Here is a 7,073-nt window from a genome sequence, read left to right on the forward strand (position 1 = left end):
ATTGAACAGAAGGATAGTGCGAATGGTAGAAAAAGAACCAAGGATAACTGCCAAAGAGATACAAGCTGAACTCCAAGGTGAAGGTACGTCAGTTTCTGATCGCACCATCCGTCGCTTTTTGAGCGAAAGTGGGCTCCATAGAAGAAGACCCAGGAGGACTCCACTTTTGAAAGAAAAACATAAAAAAGCCAGACTGGAATTTGCTAAAATGCATATTGACATGCCACAATCCTTCTGGGAGAATGTCCTTTGGACAGATGAGCCAAAACTGGAGCTTTTTGGCAAGTCACATCAGCTCTATGTTCACAGATGAAAAAATGAAGCTTTCAAAGAAAAGAACACCATACCTACAGTGAAACATGGAGGAGGCTCGGTTATGTTTTGGGGCTGCTTTGCTGCGCCTGGCACAGGGTGCCTTGAATCTGTGCAGGGCACAATGAAATCTCAAGACTATCAAGGCATTCTGGAGCGAAATGTACTGCCCAGTGTCAGAAAGCTCTGTCTCAGTCACAGGTCATGGGTCCTCCAACAGGATAATGACCCAAAACACACAGCTAAAAGCACCCAAGAATGGATAAGAACAAAACATTGGACTATTCTGAAGTGGCCTTCTATGAGTCCTGATCTGAATCCTATCGAACATCTATGGAAAGAGCTGAAACTTGCAGTCTGGAGAAGGCACCCATCAAACCTGAGACAGCTGGAGCAGTTTGCTCAGGAAGAGTTGGCCAAACTACCTGTTAACAGGTGCAGATGTCTCATTGAGAGCTACAGAAAACGTTTGATTGCAGTGATTGCCTCTAAAGGTTGTGCAACAAAATATTAGGTTAGCGGTCCCATCATTTTTGTCCATGCCATTTTCATTTGTTTTATTATTTACAATATTATGTTGAATAAAAAATCAAAAGCAAAGTCTGATTTCTATTAAATATGGAATAAACAATGGTGGATGCCAATTACTTTTGTCAGTTTCAAGTTATTTCAGAGAAAATTGTGCATTCTTCGTTTTTTGTGGAGGGGTACCAACAAATTTGAGCACGTCTGTATTTTATGTATTCAGTGAAGAATCTGCTGTTGCGCATTTTCTGAAGAAAGCTGCCTCTCGTGCAATTGTGCCCTGAGGATTTCAGCCTGCGCCAGGCCAGCTCCCTTTCGTGTCTAATCTCAGTAGAAATCCTTGAGGACTAAAGGATCCCTCCTGGCACTTGAATAAATGATCAATTCATTTGCTGTCCTGGCACTAATGGATACCCAGATAGAAGACAGGAATGCAGCTTCAATAAACTGGGTATTTTTGTCATTATTAGGTTTACAATTCTCCCATCCTATTTATTGCCAAGTTTTTAGGGAAAAAGAAAGAGCTCCACAATAGCTCCCATGCACTTTAGTGTAAGTAGATCTTTGCCCGTCAACAGGCATTCTGCAATACAATAATAGATTACAGTGGTTTATGTATGAACCCGTGGAAGTATTTTAAATGGGAAGGTCTGAGAGACAAGAAGGTAATATGTTTTAAAAGGGAACAAACCAATGAGTGCAAATTACGACTGTCAATAAGAAGTAACTGGCTTTGCATCATATCTGTAGTTTATTAATGGATGTTGTTTTTATATTGGATATACAACTTAGGAAGTTCATTGTAGAATCTACCAAACTGCCTACTATCCCTGATGAAATAAATTGTAAAACTAGAACCAGACAACTAAGTAATATCAATGAAGGTCAAAAAGATGAAAAGTTGCATCTGTTTCCAGATGCTTTAATCATTTCAAGTCTTGTAGTTCACTAGTCCAGGCGCAATCACACCGTGTGTCCTTCAGTAAAGATACCAGGATGCAGGAATGTGGTATTTGAAATATTTACATAATTAAAAAAAAAAAAATAGAAAAGATACTGAGCACAATGAATGGGTGTAATGGTGTTAATAGATACTGAGCACAATGAATGGGTGTAATGGTGTTAATAGATACTGAGCACAATGAATGGGTGTAATGGTGTTAATAGATACTGAGCACAATAAATTAGTGTAATGGTGTTAATAAAGATACTGAGCACAATGAATTAGTGTAATGGTGTTAATAAAGATTCTGAGCACAATGAATTAGTGTAATGGTGTTAATAAAGATACTGAGCACAATGAATGGGTGTAATGGTGTTAATAAAGATACTGAGCACAATGAATGGGTGTAATGGTGTTAATAAAGATACTGAGCACAATGAATTAGTGTAATGGTGTTAATAAAGATACTGAGCACAATGAATTAGTGTAATGATGTTAATAAAGATACTGAGCACAATGAATGGGTGTAATGGTGTTAATAAAGATACTGAGCACAATGAATGGGTGTAATGGTGTTAATAAAGATACTGAGCACAATGAATGGGTGTAATGGTGTTAATAAAGATACTGAGCACAATTAATTAGTGTAATGGTGTTAATAAAGATACTGAGCACAATGAATGGGTGTAATGGTGTTAATAAAGATACTGAGCACAATGAATGGGTGTAATGGTGTTAATAAAGATACTGAGCACAATGAATGGATGTAATGGTGTTAAAGATACTGAGCACAATGAATGGGTGTAATGGTGTTAAAGATACTGAGCACAATGAATGGGTGTAATGGTGTTAAAGATACTGAGCACAATGAATGGGTGTAATGGTGTTAATAAAGATACTGAGCACAATGAATGGGTGTAATGGTGTTAAGAAAGCTAATGGGAAGTATTTTCAAGCTTTGGTTACACTCCTTTTAGATCCTCTAGATATCATTATTTAACACAGATTTTCCTGCTAGTCACACTTTATAGATGTCTCAGATTTGACATGCTGTGTTGAGTTATTTTCATAAAGTGCTGTGATCCATTTCGTCTTTGTTTCCTACCCACGGTGTAGTGCCTGCAAGTTCACCCTATGTGTCAGTGAGATCTAACTCTGCTCTGAATTACCTAAGGGAGTGCCACTGACTTTGAAGGCAAAGTGATGCTATCTGACACCCAAGTGAAGGGAGCTACCCACTGATCTATCACTGGCCTAGAGACTTAAGCTGATGGATGATGCCGCTGATTCCTTCTTACACTGGCCGCAGATAAAGCCATTTGGTCAGTTCTTGTGGAGAAAAACAAGCAGTTGAGGGGTTGTGTGTCTATATTAAAATACTGTGTTGTGCTGATTTATTGTTGTATTGGCAATGACTGATGTTTTTTTTCCATAGCAGCATTGCAAAGCCGGCAACGTCACTGTCGACAATAACAATTGTTTCCTGGCATGCATTCAGAGAGCTACTTCTATAAGGTTTGTCATCAGACTTTTTTATGGAAACAAGGCCAATGGATGAAACCCATATCCCTTTGTTTGTTTTTGGTATGTATAAAAACAGACATGTGTTACAGAAATGTCATAAACAAAGGGCAAAGCTGCTACTGCCTGACCTTATACCGTGGGTGTAAAGCATGACCACAGATGGGTCATTCAGAGGTTTTTAAATGGCCTTATTATTTTGCAAATTGCAAATGACTGGTATAATAATCAATAGCAAGCTAATGACGTATGGGTAATTTTAGGTGCACTAAATAGCGGTTTCATTCAGATCACACAGAGATAAGTGTTTCAAACTGCCTTGTGATCTGATAACAGCGCCTGTGGTCACGTGTTGTGCCACATCACCTGGTCATTTCCCAGGGGGCATCTGCAGTTTGACATGACGACAGGATCATAGAATAAGGTGTGACACATGTCAAGGATAGTTGGCATTATGATAAAATATATGTGGACATTGGAACAAGAGTTCTGTACTGTACGTGGTGGTTCAGAACATGAGTGTATATAAAGGCCAAAATCAAGGTAGTATGCATGAGTCTGACACATTATTGAGCAGCTGTGAAGGTTTATCCAGAAGCGAACCCTCTGCTTCCTCTTTTCTGTCCCCTTGTTCAGACCAAATCACTCAATCTGACTTCTCTTATAAATGAATACATTTTATTATTATTTATTTCTTAGCAGACACCCTTATCCAGGGCGACTTACAAGATATCACATTATTTTTACATACAATTACCCATTTATACAGTTGGGTTTTTACTGGAGCAATCTAGGTAAAGTACCTTGCTCAAGGGTACAGCAGCAGTGTCCCCCACCTGGGATTTAACCCACAACCCTCCGGTCAAGAGTCCAGAGCCCTAACCACTACTCCACACTGCTGCCCACAGCATTTTACAACCACCTGAAGCAATGTCACCATTTTTTAAAACAATGACATTTAACACCAATGGATCCCTTTCAAATAACTACACTGCTTATAGGATAGTGTATCAAATGTACAACTTCAGCCAAAAAACATAAGCAATTCATATTTTATAATAAATTTAGACAACAAGTACAATTACATAGTTGCTCTATAAGTTTGTTCCAGCAATATTACAGTACCTAGACATTCATTTTAGTGCTCGGTATTGCTTTTTATTATACAGCAAAAGTAAGAAATCATGCTGTGTATAGTTTCAATTCTTGTGACCTTGTGTTTGGGGAATACTAGGGTGACCTAGAACTGAAAGCCTCAGGTGGGATTTGTCTTTTTTTATTAAATCCTGATACATAATGAACATGTAGCCCTCTTTCCCAGATTTCTCTCGTCTGCCGAAATGTCTTGGTGCAAGACGAAACAAGTAATGCATAACCCACCCATCTCTGATTGGGTCTGACCAGGACAAACTGATTTCTGATTGGCCAAGGCACATACCTATAGTATCTGTGGCTTGTTTAAAGAATAGGTACGTTCCATTGTGTGCTATGCCTTTACCTTTTTATAATGTTTGCAATCATTCTGATTACCTGCCATTGACATATGTAAAGAAGCCTAGATCAGACCAAATGTCTGTACTGTATATTAATAAGCACCAGCGCCATCTAGTGCACAACTCAGGGTAACTTGTTTCCAAAGTTGCAGATCACTAGATGGCTCTGGATCTTACTTCTACACTTTAGCTGATCTACCATAGATTGCATACTAAGCATAATTTATATCACACTATAATTCAACATGTAATTCACAATGCAGAAATGACCTGTATAAAAGAGCTAGGAAAGCAAACAGTACATATTCCTGGAAGACGTTACACTCAAGAATTGCAAGCAAAATAAATGGTGGCGTTAAGGTCTGGCTGGCTGTGGTGAGATGCCTGCTCTCAGATTAGAGCCCCAGCAGTGAGGACAACAGAGCCAAGTGCTTTTATGAACAGTTTGAATGCCAGCCTTTGTGAGGAGTTTGAATACATGACCTTTTGGGTAATAAGCTGAGCTGCTTTTTTGTTGCTTTTTGAGCACTGAGATGTACCATTATTGTACATTTGATTGACATATAATACATTTGGGGGGGGGGGGGGGGATGTTGATACTGGTAGCTCCAGCAGTTTATTTATTTTCATCTGCAAAATAAAAAATTAAAGTGTAACTACTTTAAAAACCTCAGTGATAAGGTGTCGAAAAATGTTAATGTCCGTACCTTAAGAACACAAAACATTTGCAGTTACACTTACGAAAGACCTGAAATAAAACAACTGTATCATACCGTAGTATCAGCATTTTAAGCAATACAGTATATTACAAATGTGAATTCCCTATGTTAGCTGTAAGGAGTGTAGTGGATGAGATTACATACTTTCCTTTACTGGGGCTAACCTCCAGACAGGAAGTTGCTACAACCTTTACAAAAAAAGTGGTGCAATTATGGGTAGTAGTACTACTGCATACAAACTGCTGCAGTTTAAATTGGTTAAATCTGTTGCTATGGTTACTATACACCTCAGTGTTACAGAAACAGCTAACTTTGTCAGCGTCGGGCAACATCTTCACATGGAGGTTCTTGCTTCTGAAGAGCCATTCTTGTCGGCTCTAAGTTTATTAGGCTGTTTTTCAATATTTTTGTATATATATTTAAATGTCATTATTAAAACATTGCACACCACATGATTTTGAACAGCATATATTTAATATACAGCACAACCCCTCAGCCACTGGGTAAAATTATCTTAAATAGGCCTAAAAAAAGAGGAATATCTTCAGATTGTCACCCAGGTGTTTCATGGCTTGCATACTGTATAACATGTCTATAGAGCACCCAGCAATTTAGAACTCCTGCCAACACTTTCCACCACCTCGTCATTCAAGATTACATTTATTCAGTGCTTGGATCAATGGTTATTAAAATCAGAGCCTGTTAATTTATTTTCCTATAAAAGGCTATTACATTACTCACAGGAGGAGGAGGAGGTTATAAAGCTGTGCCACACAGGAATGCTCTAAGCCTGGTATTTCTGCTATGTAGGCCTTAAATGTTTATATTTTACAAAATGTTGCAACTTTATTAACAAGGGGTGAACATAATAAATATTGACATGTGTGTCACAATCCTCTGCAACCATGGTCTTCCCCTAACAATAAACAGCTGCTTCTGACTGCACATGACATGCAACAATATGCCACTTGTCCATTAAAAAAGCTAACAGCTAACTGTTCCGGGCCTTATATATCATACAGCTGGGCTCATAGCACATCATATGGTTATCACATCGTTAACCCATTGTAACTCATTTATTTGTATCCTGGTGCTTACCCAACTCTGGAATGGAAGCATTTATATTTGCTATGCAATATAATATAGTCAAATTAATTACATGTGCAGGCTCGGTTATTTATGGCTTTGTGGATCTGTGTTTTTCAGTATAGGCTTTCTTATATTTTAAACCTCAAATGGAGAACTTGATGTCTCAGAATAAAAAAACTGCCATCAATTTAAATCCTTGTGTGTCATCAAAAGGTGATCTAATGATAACAATAATTTCAAGGCTTATGTGCCCCCTTAGAATCGCAAAACAATGTGCTGTACATGTTAAAAAAAAATGTAACTAAATAAAAGGATGGTCTGGTTATACAGCATGATGGAATATCAAGTTAGTTCTTACTCTTGGTTTATCAGAAAGTAGGTTGTATCCCAGAAGGGTTTAGACTGTCGTCACCTGGTGTCACTATGAATCAGTTTATGAATGTGAGCTGGAGCCTGCCTCCCTCTAGCAGT

This window comes from Acipenser ruthenus, chromosome 12 (genome assembly GCF_902713425.1).
Source record: "Acipenser ruthenus chromosome 12, fAciRut3.2 maternal haplotype, whole genome shotgun sequence".
Classification (NCBI taxonomy): Eukaryota; Metazoa; Chordata; class Actinopteri; order Acipenseriformes; family Acipenseridae; genus Acipenser; species Acipenser ruthenus.